Consider the following 14,076-nt stretch of genomic DNA (forward strand, 5'->3'; position numbering starts at 1 on the left):
TGCCAAAATCCTTAAAGTCTTGCCTTTGGGATCTACTTAAGGCCTTGGCCTTTTTCTTTCCTTTCTTTATCTTTCTTATTCTTTTCTAATATTTCTAAAAGAATACTTCTTTAAAAGGAACTGAAATGTTTAAGCAAATTCTAACTTTGAAAGGCTTAAACCAAAAATCTGCCCACTATGCTAATAAAATTCTGCATATTAAGCTTACTAAAATCTGCACACTTAACAACAATCTGCATTCTATAAGCTTACAAAATCTGCACTTTATACTTATAAAATCTGCACTATACTAAGCTTAATAAAATCTGCACACTTATAAAATCTGCATACTTATAAAAACAATCTCATCCTATAATCATCTCTCACATGGTTCGGTCAGATCCAATGTTAAATGATGGACCACTAGTTAGCCATCCAATGCCAGTTACACTGTCTTCATCTCTAGTAAAGAGTAGGCTCGAAAACTACAGCTCTAGCTACAGTCGACACCCCCACTCATTTCTCTATCCCTCTTAACTAATGGAGATAATTTCACTAATTCCTAGCACGTACTTTGAGCCATCTACTTTAGAACTTCTGAACACATATCCGATAACAACAATCCTTTATTTAGTATCACATCACCGGCATCTACTATTAGTGTCATGCTTGCAAGGGCCCTCTCGCACTCATAAAAGACATTGGGTAGGACCATATTGCTTCATCATTATCACTTTCCCCCTATAAACCTGAATTAAACAGTAATCTCAAAAGATACAATTCGTGCCCCTTTCACAGCACATATCACGGCAAAGAAAGCCTAAACTCAAATACTATACATATATATGTATCAATTCTGCTCAACATAGTAACAAAGAACCTAAATCCCTTCAAGCTTCTGATTATTTAATCATGCTACTATAGATGAAGACTAGCAACTCAATCCTGCTCACGGCAGTAACATGGAACATGGAATCCAAAAATGGTATGCTAAATATAAGTTATATTCCTAGCAACTCAATTCTGTACCCTATGTTCCGATTCTGTGAACACAAATTCCACTTCAAGGAAACCATGAGAACATCAAGATCGAAACCTTTCATCCAATTCAAGAATTTCTCACGGCAGCAACTCAAGAAAAACAAACCACATGCTAAGCAAACAAAACTATCTCCTTTCTTTGAGATTCTCGGCAACAACTTCAATAGAAGGCAAAACTTCGGGAACAAAGAAAGGAATCAAGGAATAAACCTCGGAGCTCCGGAATCAAAGAAGGAAACAAGAATCCGAAAGCAAAGCAAAGAAGAAAAATGAAATCGCGGAACTACTCCTACTGCAGGTGAGTAGCAACTCACCTCGCTGTTCTTGGACTTACAACCAAAGAAGATGGCTGCTAGGGTTCGGAGAACTCAAGCTTTCGGCCTCTGCTTCGTGCTTATGGCTTCTCCTCAACGAGAGGATCTCGACGGTGTGAAAATCACGTGGAAACACCCCTTGGCCGGCGCCGGAGACGATGCCCTAGCCTCGTCTCAGGTTTCGCTCGGGAAAAGCCGCCGTCGCGAGAGAGGAGAAGGGGAGAAGAATTTTGAGAGAAAATGTTTTGGTTTTCCAAAAAAATCTAAAACCTAATTCCCTTTCTTATAACTAGGTTTTCTATTACTAACTATACTTTAAATATAACCCGTTCTTTCCTTAATTAACAAAACTCGCTGGCACAGCTGGTTAACCGGCTTTTAACCGAAGCCACAGATCGCAGCTTCGATCCCTCAGCCGCGCTCTTCATTTTTGAATTTATTCCCTAATCATTAACTATGCTATAAACTTAATTCTCACCATATAAGGTTAACAAAATCGTGTAGCTCAGCTGGTTGGGCCGGTTTTGCTTGGGTCAGTCCGAGGAGCTGGGTTCGAAACCTAGCTTCTACAACTCTTTTTTTTTAAACTTTCTCCTCTCGGTAAAAATACTAAACGGACTCCAAAAATTGCATAAAAATACTCTAAAAATTTCTAAAAATCTCTAGAATATTTTAAAAGCATTTCCAAATATTTTTATGGACTTTTAGAACTTGAAATAGGGAAAATTGGGTCGTTACAATTCCCCATACCTTATAAAAAGTTCATCCTCGAACTTAGAACAATTCTGGATATTTCTGTCTCATACTATCCTCCCGCTCCCAAGTGACTTCCTCGTGTTCCTGGTTCTGCCAGACGACCTTCACTAGTGGTACTTCTTTGCTTCTTAGTCTCTTGACTGCTCTGTCCACTATCCGTATAGGTCTACTCTCAAAACTAAGATCCTCTTGGATCTGCACTGACTGAGGCTCAATCACTTGGCTAGGGTCATGGAGGCACTTCTTTAACATGGAGACATGAAACACATTATGTATTGCTAACATGTCTTGTGGTAATTCTAGCTTATAAGCTACCTTACCAATCCTTTCTGAAATCAGATAAGGTCCTACATAACGAGGACTTAATTTGCCCTTCTTGCCAAATCTCATCACTCCCTTCATAGGAGCGACCTTAAGAAAAACGGAATCCCCTACCTGGAATTCAAGTGGCCTACGGCGTGTGTCAGCATAACTCTTCTGTCTACTCTGGGCAGTCTCAATTCTCTGTCTGATCTTCTGAATAGCCTGAGTAGTCTCATCTATCAGCTCTGTCTGAATGCCAGTTCCACTTCCATTTCTTTTCTCTCACCTGCTTCTTGCCAGCAAACGGGTGATCTGCACTTCCTTCCATACAACGCTTCATATGGTGCCATTTTGATGGTGGCCTGATAGCTGTTGTTGTAGGCAAATTCAGCTAAGCACAGATACTTGCACCAACTGCCTTTAAAATCTAGTGCACAAGCCCTGAGCATATCTTCTAGGATCTGGTTTACTCGCTCTGTCTGCCCATCAGTCTGAGGATGGAAGGCTGTGCTGAACTTGAGTTTGGTGCCTAGTGCAGTCTGAACACACTCCCAAAAGTGAGAGGTGAAGCTCCCATCTCTATCAGAAACAATAGATTTAGGAACTCCGTGAAGTCTGATCACCTCTTTAACATACAACTGTGCCAACTGCTCTATAGAGTGGGACACCTTGATGGCTAGTAAATTGAGCAGACTTGGTCAATCTGTCCACTATTACCCATATCACATCATATCCATTTGTGGTTCTTGGGAGACCTGTTATGAAGTCCATGGATATGTCTTCCCACTTCCACTCTGGTATAGAAAGAGGCTGTAGAACTCCTTCTGGTCTCTAGTGTTTTGCTTTGACCCTCTGACATGTCAGGCAGGTACTGACATATTTAGCTACATCTCTTTTGAGTCCAGACCACCAGAATCTCTGTTTCACGTCTTGATACATCTTGGTAAAACACGGATGTATGGAGTAAGGTGTACTGTGAGCTTCCTCTAGGATTTTCTTCCTCAACTCTTCATCGTTGGGGACACAAAGGCGGTTCCCCTGATAAAAATTCCACTGTCTGAGATTCGAAATTCAGAATTTTCTCCTGCTTGTATCCCTTGCTTGATCTTTTGGATATCTGGATCTTCACTTTGCTTTCTCTGTATTTCCTCAAGCAGGGTTGACTCTAAGGTCAATGCAGAGAGTTGCCCATAAATAACTTCAAGTCCAAAATCTGACAACTCCTTCTACAGTGGAGGGCTAATGATGACAAAGACATCAGGAATGCACTGGATTTTTTTTGCTTAGTGCATCTGCTACTTTATTAGCTTTGCTTGGAAGCATAAGCTATAATTTTTCCTTCTTGCATAAGTACAGCTCCTAGACCCATCTTGGAAGCATCACTGTAGATGTCAAAACTCTTGTCACTTTCTGGAACTGTCAGAATGGGAGCACTGGTCAGTCTCTTCTTTAGCTCTTGGAAACTCTGCTCATATTTATCTGACCATTCAAACTTCTTGTTCTTCCTGGTGAGGACTGTTAGTGGAGAGGCTATCCTGGAAAAATCTTCTATACGAATTTCCTGTAATACCCAGCTAAACCAAGGAAGCTTCTGATCTCCCTGGCATTCTTGGGTCTCTTCCACTTGCTGACCGCTTCTACTTTGGCTGGATCCACTTGAATTCCTTCTCTAGAAACGATGTGACCTAGAAACGCCACCTGCTCTAACCAGAATTCGCACTTTGAGAATTTAGCATAAAGCTACTTTTGCTGAAGGGTTTGTAATACTATTCTCAAGTGCGTGTCATGCTCCTCTGGGGTTCTGGAATAGATTAGAATGTCGTCGATGAACACAATGACAAATTTGTCAAGATATTCTCTGAACACTCTGTTCATCAGGTCCATGAAAACTGCAGGTACATTAGTCACACCAAAAGGCATGACTACGAATTCGTAGTGTCCGTATCTGGTCCTGAAAGCCGTTCTGGGTATGTCTCTTTCTTTCACTTTTAGCTGATGGTACCCAAAGCGCAGGTCTATCTTGGAGAACACTGTTGCCCTTTTTAGCTGATCATATAGATCATCTATTCTGGAATGAGGGTACTTGTCCCTAACTGCTACTTTGCTCAGCGCTCTAAAATCTATGCACATTAGCATGGATCCGTCTTTCTTCTTAACGAACAACACAGGAGCTCCCCAAAGTGAATGACTAGGGCGGATGTAACCCTTGCCAAGTAGCTCCTGAAATTGTTCTTGTAACTCGTTTAGCTCTGCTTGAGAAATTCGGTACGGAGCTTTTGAAATTGGCTCCACTTCTCTGTTGGGAGATAGTCCAGGTAGCTCTTCTGGGAATACCTCTGGATACTCACAAACTACCCGAACATCTTCCTGCTTGGGTCTTTCTTGTTATCTTCGTCCTTCAGTTCTAATTACTTGACTGGGGTCTCTATTTCCCCACTGTCTTGTCTTTGATCTTGACTGACTTGTGTTGCGTTTGTTGTGCCTTGATGCTGTTCAGATAGTGCTCACTAATGCCTTGCTGACCAGCTCTTCACTAATCTATGGTCGGTGAGTTTCACTACTCACAATAGGTGTTATTTCTGGTCTCAGCATTAGGAGCATCAGTCTGACTCGTTCTTTCACTGTACTTACTAACTCTAAGCAAAGGTGAGCTAGCCTGTTAAATCTTTTAACCGCTTCTTCTATTGGTAGGTCACCTTGTCTCGAAGTCAACCCAGCTCATCTGGTTGACTGCTCACTTACTCTTAACTCGCTCCCACTACATACAAGCATCTCCAGATAGGCAGAAAGAGGCACACTTAATGGTATCAACCTTCTCGACTTCTTGTCAGTCAAGAAGCTCCATTGTGCTCTCAAATGTCTTGAACCAAGCCTGGGCATCCCAGGGCTCAGTCGTTCCTGAGAAGCTTTCTGGTTTCAGCTTCAGCCACTGGATGAGATATGCTTCTTGTCTTTTAGATGCTGTGGCGACTTCCAGGGCAGCTGATGGGACTTTAGTCACCACTGGGGTCTCCACATTAATGGTTGGGGGAGTGGGAGGAGCTGGCTTCTGATTGGCCATTAGATTGGTAATCACTTGCTGCTGCTCGCTACTTGTCTCTGAAGTTGATAACAACTTCAGGGAGAATAGGCCCAGGGGTTCTTGGCTCTTCGTTCTCCTGATCTTGGTTCTCAGTACGAACGGTACGGGGATGTTCTCTTCTTGCCATCTAATTATGCAAAGAAAGAAACTTGCTATCTTCTCTATCTTTCCTAAACATACATATATATATATGGATCAAGAAAGTAGAAACAATAACTTCTATCTTACTTAAGTACTCATAAGCAATCACTCTATACTGCAAATAATAATAAAGGAAAGCAATAAAGAAAGAACTTAAATACTTTCTTACTTGAAGACGGCAAGGATGATGCTGATGTGTGTGATGCTGGAGAATGGGACCTGCTCTGATACCAACTGTAACGACCACCTTTCTTACTACTACTACTACTCTCTAAAGGTGACCGTTACTTGACTACTAACTCAACTTAACCGGTACGCTACTTAACTACGAGGAATCCCTACCGAAAAATTTCGGCAGAGTCTCCTCTGTACCGGTGACCAAATCAACAATACAAACACTATATACACAGCCACAGGCTGCTGGAACATATTTTTTTTTCACAACCACACAGTAATAATGCCACGACAACTAAAAAGAAACTATTCTAGCAATAGAAAACTATAGAACTCCAACAATAGGAAATAACTCAACTAACAATGCGGAATAGACTCAAATAATCAACATAGACAAAGGAAACAACTAATACAATCTATATCAACTTAATAACTGAAAGAAAACTCAAAAGGAGTCTTGACAGTTTCCTTAGCAAACTCATGATCTCTCCATAGTCCTGGCATCACACACACTGTCACAGCATCTCCTTGTCGCCTTTCTTTCTTATACTTTTCCTTTATCTGCAGTAGGAGGAAAATAGTATCTATAAGCTAAAAGCTTAGTGAGTGCTTTCTAACTCACAAAAACTCGATATGCATGTATATAAATAAGAACATGCTAAAACTGAATGCTAACATGTGAAGCTACTCATGCTCATAAATAGCAAAGAAATCAACGAACTGAAAAGCTAACATGTATAGCTACTCATGCTCATAAATAGCAAAGGAATCATACTAACTGAAATACTAAACATGTAAAGCTACTAAACATGTAAAGCTAAACATGCTCATCAACTAGCAAATAAATAACATGTAAGAAACTAAACATGTAAAAGCTGCTAGTATAAAAGAAAGCTAAACTTGCTGATCTTTAAAACAAAGTGAAACTTACTTCATTTGCTCTAAGCTTAATCTTTTATTTCACTTGTTTAAAACTTATTCTTTGGTACTTCTATTCTTAAGTAAAACTTATTTTTACTTGTTCAAAAGCTTATACTTTTAATACTTCAAAATAATAATCAACTTCTCTTGGGCCCGGCATTGTACCACTTTGCGCGCATTCTTAATAAGAATCGAGGTAGCTAATCCCGAAACTACTAAGATACTTCTAGGCCTTGTGCCTAGGGGCAACTTGGAGCCCATCCCTTGGACCTTGTGTCCGGTACATGCCCTTTAAAAGTAAAATACTTATTATCTTATTTACTTCTTCTTTAAATGCCTTGGCATTTTAATAAGCACCTCGTGTGCCAAAATCCTTAAAGTCTTGCCTTTGGGATCTACTTAAGGCCTTGGCCTTTTTCTTTCCTTTCTTTATCTTTCTTATTCTTTTCTAATATTTCTAAAAGAATACTTCTTTAAAAGGAACTGAAATGTTTAAGCAAATTCTAACTTTGAAAGGCTTAAACCAAAAATCTGCCCACTATGCTAATAAAATTCTGCATATTAAGCTTACTAAAATCTGCACACTTAACAACAATCTGCATTCTATAAGCTTACAAAATCTGCACTTTATACTTATAAAATCTGCACTATACTAAGCTTAATAAAATCTGCACACTTATAAAATCTGCATACTTATAAAAACAATCTCATCCTATAATCATCTCTCACATGGTTCGGTCAGATCCAATGTTAAATGATGGACCACTAGTTAGCCATCCAATGCCAGTTACACTGTCTTCATCTCTATTAAAGAGTAGGCTCGAAAACTACAGCTCTAGCTACAGTCGACACCCCCACTCATTTCTCTATCCCTCTTAACTAATGGAGATAATTTCACTAATTCCTAGCACGTACTTTGAGCCATCTACTTTAGAACTTCTGAACACATATCTGATAACAACAATCCTTTATTTAGTATCACATCACCGGCATCTACTATCAGTGTCATGCTTGCAAGGGCCCTCTCGCACTCATAAAAGACATTGGGTAGGACCATATTGCTTCATCATTATCACTTTCCCCCTATAAACCTGAATTAAACAGTAAGCTCAAAAGATACAATTCGTGCCCCTTTCATAGCACATATCACGGCAAAGAAAGCCTAAACTCAAATACTATACATATATATGTATCAATTCTGCTCAACATAGTAACAAAGAACCTAAATCCCTTCAAGCTTCTGATTATTTAATCATGCTACTATAGATGAAGACTAGCAACTCAATCCTGCTCACAGCAGTAACATGGAACATGGAATCCAAAAATGGTATGCTAAATATAAGTTATATTCCTAGCAACTCAATTCTGTACCCTATGTTCCGATTCTGTGAACACAAATTCCACTTCAAGGAAACCATGAGAACATCAAGATCGAAACCTTTCATCCAATTCAAGAATTTCTCACGGCAGCAACTCAAGAAAAACAAACCACATGCTAAGCAAACAAAACTATCTCCTTTCTTTGAGATTCTCGGCAGCAACTTCAACAGAAGGCAAAACTTCGGGAACAAAGAAAGGAATCAAGGAATAAACCTCGGAGCTCCGGAATCAAAGAAGGAAACAAGAATCCGAAAGTAAAGCAAAGAAGAAAAACGAAATCGCGGAACTACTCCTACTGCAGGTGAGTAGCAACTCACCTCGCTGTTCTTGGACTTACAACCAAAGAAGATGGCTGCTAGGGTTCGGAGAACTCAAGCTTTCGGCCTCTGCTTCGTGCTTATGGCTTCTCCTCAACGAGAGGATCTCGACGGTGTGAAAATCACGTGGAAACACCCCTTGGCCGGCGCCGGAGACGATGCCCTAGCCTCGTCTCTGGTTTCGCTCGGGAAAAGCCGCCGTCGCAAGAGAGGAGAAGGGGAGAAGAATTTTGAGAGAAAATGTTTTGGTTTTCCAAAAAAATCCAAAACCTAATTCCCTTTCTTATAACTAGGTTTTCTATTACTAACTATACTTTAAATATAACCCGTTCTTTCCTTAATTAACAAAACTCACTGGCACAGCTGGTTAACCGGCTTTTAACCGAAGCCACAGATCGCAGCTTCGATCCCTCAGCCGCGCTCTTCATTTTTGAATTTATTCCCTAATCATTAACTATGCTATAAACTTAATTCTCACCATATAAGGTTAACAAAACCGTGTAGCTTAGCTGGTTGGGCCGGTTTTGCTTGGGTCAGTCCGAGGAGCTGGGTTCGAAACCTAGCTTCTACAACTCTTTTTTTTTAAACTTTCTCCTCTCGGTAAAAATACTAAACGGACTCCAAAAATTGCATAAAAATACTCTAAAAATTTCTAAAAATCTCTAGAATATTTTAAAAGCATTTCCAAATATTTTTATGGACTTTTAGAACTTGAAATAGGGAAAATTGGGTCGTTACAGCTTTATGCTAAATTCTCAAAGTGCGAATTCTAGTTAGAGCAGGTGGTGTTTCTAGGTCACATCGTTTCTAGAGAAGGCATTCAAGTGGATCCAGCCAAAGTAGAAGCGGTCAGCAAGTGGAAGAGACCCAAGAATGCCAGGGAGATTAGAAGCTTCCTTGGTTTAGCTGGGTACTACAGGAAATTCGTGGAAGACTTTTCCAGAATAGCCTCTCCACTTATAACCCTGACTAGAAAGAACAAGAAGTTTGAATGGTCAGACAAATGTGAGAAGAGTTTCCAAGAGCTGAAAAAGAGACTGACCAGTGCTTCCATTCTGACTGTTCCAGAAAGTGACAAGAGTTTTGACATCTACAGTGATGCTTCCAAGATGGGCCTAGGAGCTGTACTCATGCAAGAAGGAAAAGTTATAGCTTATGCTTCCAGGCAACTCAAAGACTATGAGAAGAATTACCCCACTCATGATCTTGAGCTGGCAGCTGTGGTCTTTGCACTGAAACTCTGGCGACACTACTTGTATGGAGTCTAGTGCAGAATCTTCACAGACCATCAGAGTCTTAAGTACTTCTTCACTCAGAAGGACTTAAACATGAGACAGTGCAGGTGGCTAGAGTTGGTTAAAGATTATGACTGTGAAATTCTCTACCATCCAGGCAAAGATTATACTGATTTTATAAAGAAACAAAGACCTCGGTTAATATGGAAGTGTGTGTTCTTAATCCTAATATAATAACAAGCACATATATTTGATATTTATTTCTTTAATTTATCAATGGGTGAGATTTAGTTCGATGAATCAATAAGCCCGATAAGTTGGGAAATGATATCACTTATAGTGTGTGTTGTTGATTATAGAAGGAAACTGTGTCCTAGAGATACTAGGTTGATAATGTCCTCAAGAGGAGCTCATAAGGATTGTCATGTTAAACCCTGCAGGTGGACCTAGTCCGACATGATGATAAGGTTGAGTGGTACTACTCTTGGACTAAGATATTAATTAAATGAGTTGTCAGTAACTCACTTAATTAGTGGACATTCGATATCTTAAACACAGGGAGACTAACACACTCATGATAAGAAGGAGCCCAAAATGTAATTTGGGATTGGTGCGGTAGTTCAATAAAAGGTCTTTAGTGGAATGAATTATTATTGATGGAATTAAGTTGTGTGTTCGGGACGAACACGGGAAGCTTAATTTCATCGGGAGACCAAAACCAATTCCTCCTCTCGGTCTCTATCGTAGCCTCTAGTATATAGAGATTTATACCCACCGCATACCCACCTTCTTACCCATCCAATGGGGCCGGCCAAGCTAGCTTGGAACCCAAGCTAGGGCCGGCCAAGTCCAAGTGGATGAGCCATGTAGGTGGCCGGCCAAAGCTTGGGTCCCAAGCTTAGGTGGCCGGCCACTAGAATATTAAAAAGGATTTTTATTAAAATTATTTCTTATGTGGATATCATGATTTTAAAAGAGAGTTTAAAAATTAAAATTTCCTTTTATAACTTTCTACAAAAGATTAAGAGAAGAGATTAATCTCTTTCCTTATTTGTAGATTAAAAGGATGGTTTTAATTTTTGGTAAAAACTTTCCTTATTTGTAAATCATCTACATGTTTAAAAGAGAGTTTAAAATTTGAAATCTTTCCTTATTTGTTGATTAAAGGAGGATTTTAAATTTTAAGAAAACTTTCAATTTTAATCATGTTCATGATTTAAAAGAGAGTTTAAAATTAAATATTCTCTTTTATAAGTTTCTACAAAAGATTAAGAAAAGATTTGATATCTTTCCTTATTTGTAGATTAAAAGAGATTTTAATTTTAAGAGATAACTTTCTTTTTATCCACATGTTTAAAAGAAATATTTTAATTTCCTTTTTATTAACCACCATGAAGGGAAAAATTATTTGAGAAATTTTTATAAATTTCCGAAAGCAAATTAGGAAGTTTTAATTCTTGTGTGAATTAAAATTTCCTTGATTTGTGGAATGGTGTGGCCGGCCATTGTATTTGTAAAAAGGAAATTATTTTTAATTAAATAAAATTTTCTTTTTCATGGCAAAATAATTAAGGAAGTTTTTAATTAAATTTCCTTATTTGCCAAGACCAAGGATTATAAAAGAGGGGGTAGAGGTGCCTTCATGGGTGATCAACTCTATTATTCTTCTCCTCTCTTTTCCTCCTTGGTGGCCGACCCTAGCTTCTTCCTCTTCTCTTCTTCTTATGGCCGGCGGCAACCTCTCTTGGAGCTCTTGATGGTGGCCGGTTCTAGCTAGGAGAAGAAGGAGAGAAAGGTGGTTTTGTTTCTTGCATCCCTTGGAGCTTGGTGGTGGTGGCCGGACCTCTACTTCTCTTGGAGAATTGTGGTGGCCGAAACTTGTAAGGAAGAAGAAGGTGCTTGGTGGTTCTCATCTCGGAAGATCGTTGCCCACACAACGTCCGAGGTTAGAAGAGGAATACGGTAGAAGATCAAGAGGTCTTTTAGAAGGTATAACTAGTAATTTTTCCTTTCCGCATCATGCTAGTTATTTATGGAAATAATACCAAATACAAGAGGCTTACGATTCTAGAATTTCGAATATGTTTTTCGATGTTGTGTTCTTTTGTTTTTTCTTTTCCTTGTGATTTGATTGTTCTTTTCGGTTAACCTAAAGTTATTTTAGGAAATTAAATATTACCTTTCTATAAAAGGTTTTGTCTAGTCGGTGGTGGTTGCTCCCATATCCAAGAAGGCCATGTGCCTCGCCACGTCAGTACTGGGAACCAATTATAGAAATTAATATTTAATGGAATTAATAACTTAGGTGATTTGGATCAAACGTGTTAAGTTCCGAAGGAGATCCAAGTCTAAACCTTAAAGAACAAATAGATTAAGTTTTGGATCAAACGTGTTAAGTTCCGCAGGAGATCCAAAATTTAATTTAAAAGAACACATGGTAGCTAGGAAAAGGTTCAGACCTTTGTACAAAATTTTTGTACAGTGGAACCTCTAGGTTTTCCGAGTAGCAACTAATAATTGGTATCAGAGCTAGGGTTTTGCCTCTGTGTATTTGGTATTAGGTTAATTATGCACATGTCATACATAATTTAGGCAGGTTAATAGTAGGATGTGCTAACTTTGTGGATGCAGGATCCAACTATTATGGCTTTTAATTATTATGTGTGTGATTGGACCCTTGGACATGTCAAGGGCATTTATATGTGTGTGCATGATTGTATTAAAATACAGCAGGAGCTGTATTTAGATTTATTAGGATTTTATTTTTGATCTAGATACATGTACATTCCTTTTACGGAATATAGGATCAAAATGTAAAATTCTATTTATGTCGCGGATCGAATCTTGCAAAGCGTGGAACCTTCTAAGGACCAGAGGCGCAGCGGAACAAGGAGCAAGATGGACGCGGTGGCGGTGGCCAAATATGGCAGCAGCTTGGGATGACAACACACGGAGGACAACTAGAGATAAAAGCCATAATAGTTGAAAATTAGATTTTCTATTTATTGGTTTTATATTGTGTTGTGTGTGCATGTTAGTTTACAAGTTTAGTAGGCTAGCATAGTTAAAATTCCTCATTAATAAATAACTAAGTGGGAGAGGGATTTTTAAGTAAATCCCATGGTCTCCATTACTGGTTTGTAAGTGATGCAAACAAGCTTGCGCGTTGGCTCTGAGTGCCTTCCTCCATAACGGATGAGCTTGTTTGCGGATCACTAGAACAGACTTCCATTTTTGGATGACTATAGGAAGTTAATTAAGAGCGTGTGATCTTCCCCAACGGAAGGGGCATAATCTTATTAATGGACTTAGTGTCAAGTAATGGTATACACTTAGACACATCTAATAGTATCCTCCCCATCGGAGTCACTGCTATTATTTATGTGACCAAATGAAACCAACTATTAATTTGTCATAAAACTAGGTTGACAAGATAATAAAATTAAAGGGTTAAAACCCCTCTTACAAATGATTGATTTTGTATACGTCCACACTAACGTGGCATACAAAATTAACGGTGTTTGAGATAATTTTATTTGTCATAAAGTTACGTTGACAAGATAGTTAATGGGTAAAACCCTCCTCTTACAAATGTTGATTTTGTATACGTCCACACTAACGTGGCATGCAAAATTCACGGTGTTTTGAGGTGTTGGTAAATTTAAATAGTATTGTTAGAGGAATCAATATTATTTTAAATTTAGAGTCTTGACCAAATATTTGATTAAAGATAAACCAACTATTAATTTTATTCGTCATAAAGTAAGGTTGACGAGATAATAAAATTAAATAAAATTTCCTCTTTGAATTTGTATACGTCCACACTAACGTGGCATACAAAATTCATGGCGATTTTTAAGGAGTTGGTCTTAACCAAATATTTTTTGTGATTCTTAGGAAGATGGTCAATCCCTAGCTGATATACTTTAGGATAGACTTAGTGGTCCCAATTATAATTGATTGGAAATAGAATTTGGACATTAAGGTAGACTGTCCTCTTAGAACTAAGAACAATATAGGTGTATTTTATTCATTAGTTGATACATGTTTAGTGGAGTTATCTACCGGTACCTGGTGTGTAGATATGGGAGCCACTGATCATGTCTGCAATTCATTGCAGGGTTCCAGGATACCCGACAACTAAATGAAAATAAAAAACACCGTCCACATGGGCACTACTGCAAAAGTAGCAGCTGTTGCAGTGGGAGAGGTTTCTTCTCTAATCGGAATAAAATTTGGATTATTAGGAATTGTCTTTACATACTAAGTTTAGAAAGAACCTAATTTCAGTTTCTAAACTATTATAGAATAGATATTGTGTCTATTTTGATAACAAAGTTGTTATCAAGAAAAATAGGCAAGTTATCTATTCTGGTATGATTGGTTGACAATTTATAATCCAATAACTCCCATGATGCAACAAATGGAAATTA

The sequence above is a fragment of the Zingiber officinale genome, chromosome 8A, assembly GCF_018446385.1.
Source record: "Zingiber officinale cultivar Zhangliang chromosome 8A, Zo_v1.1, whole genome shotgun sequence".
In the NCBI taxonomy this organism is placed as follows: domain Eukaryota; kingdom Viridiplantae; phylum Streptophyta; class Magnoliopsida; order Zingiberales; family Zingiberaceae; genus Zingiber; species Zingiber officinale.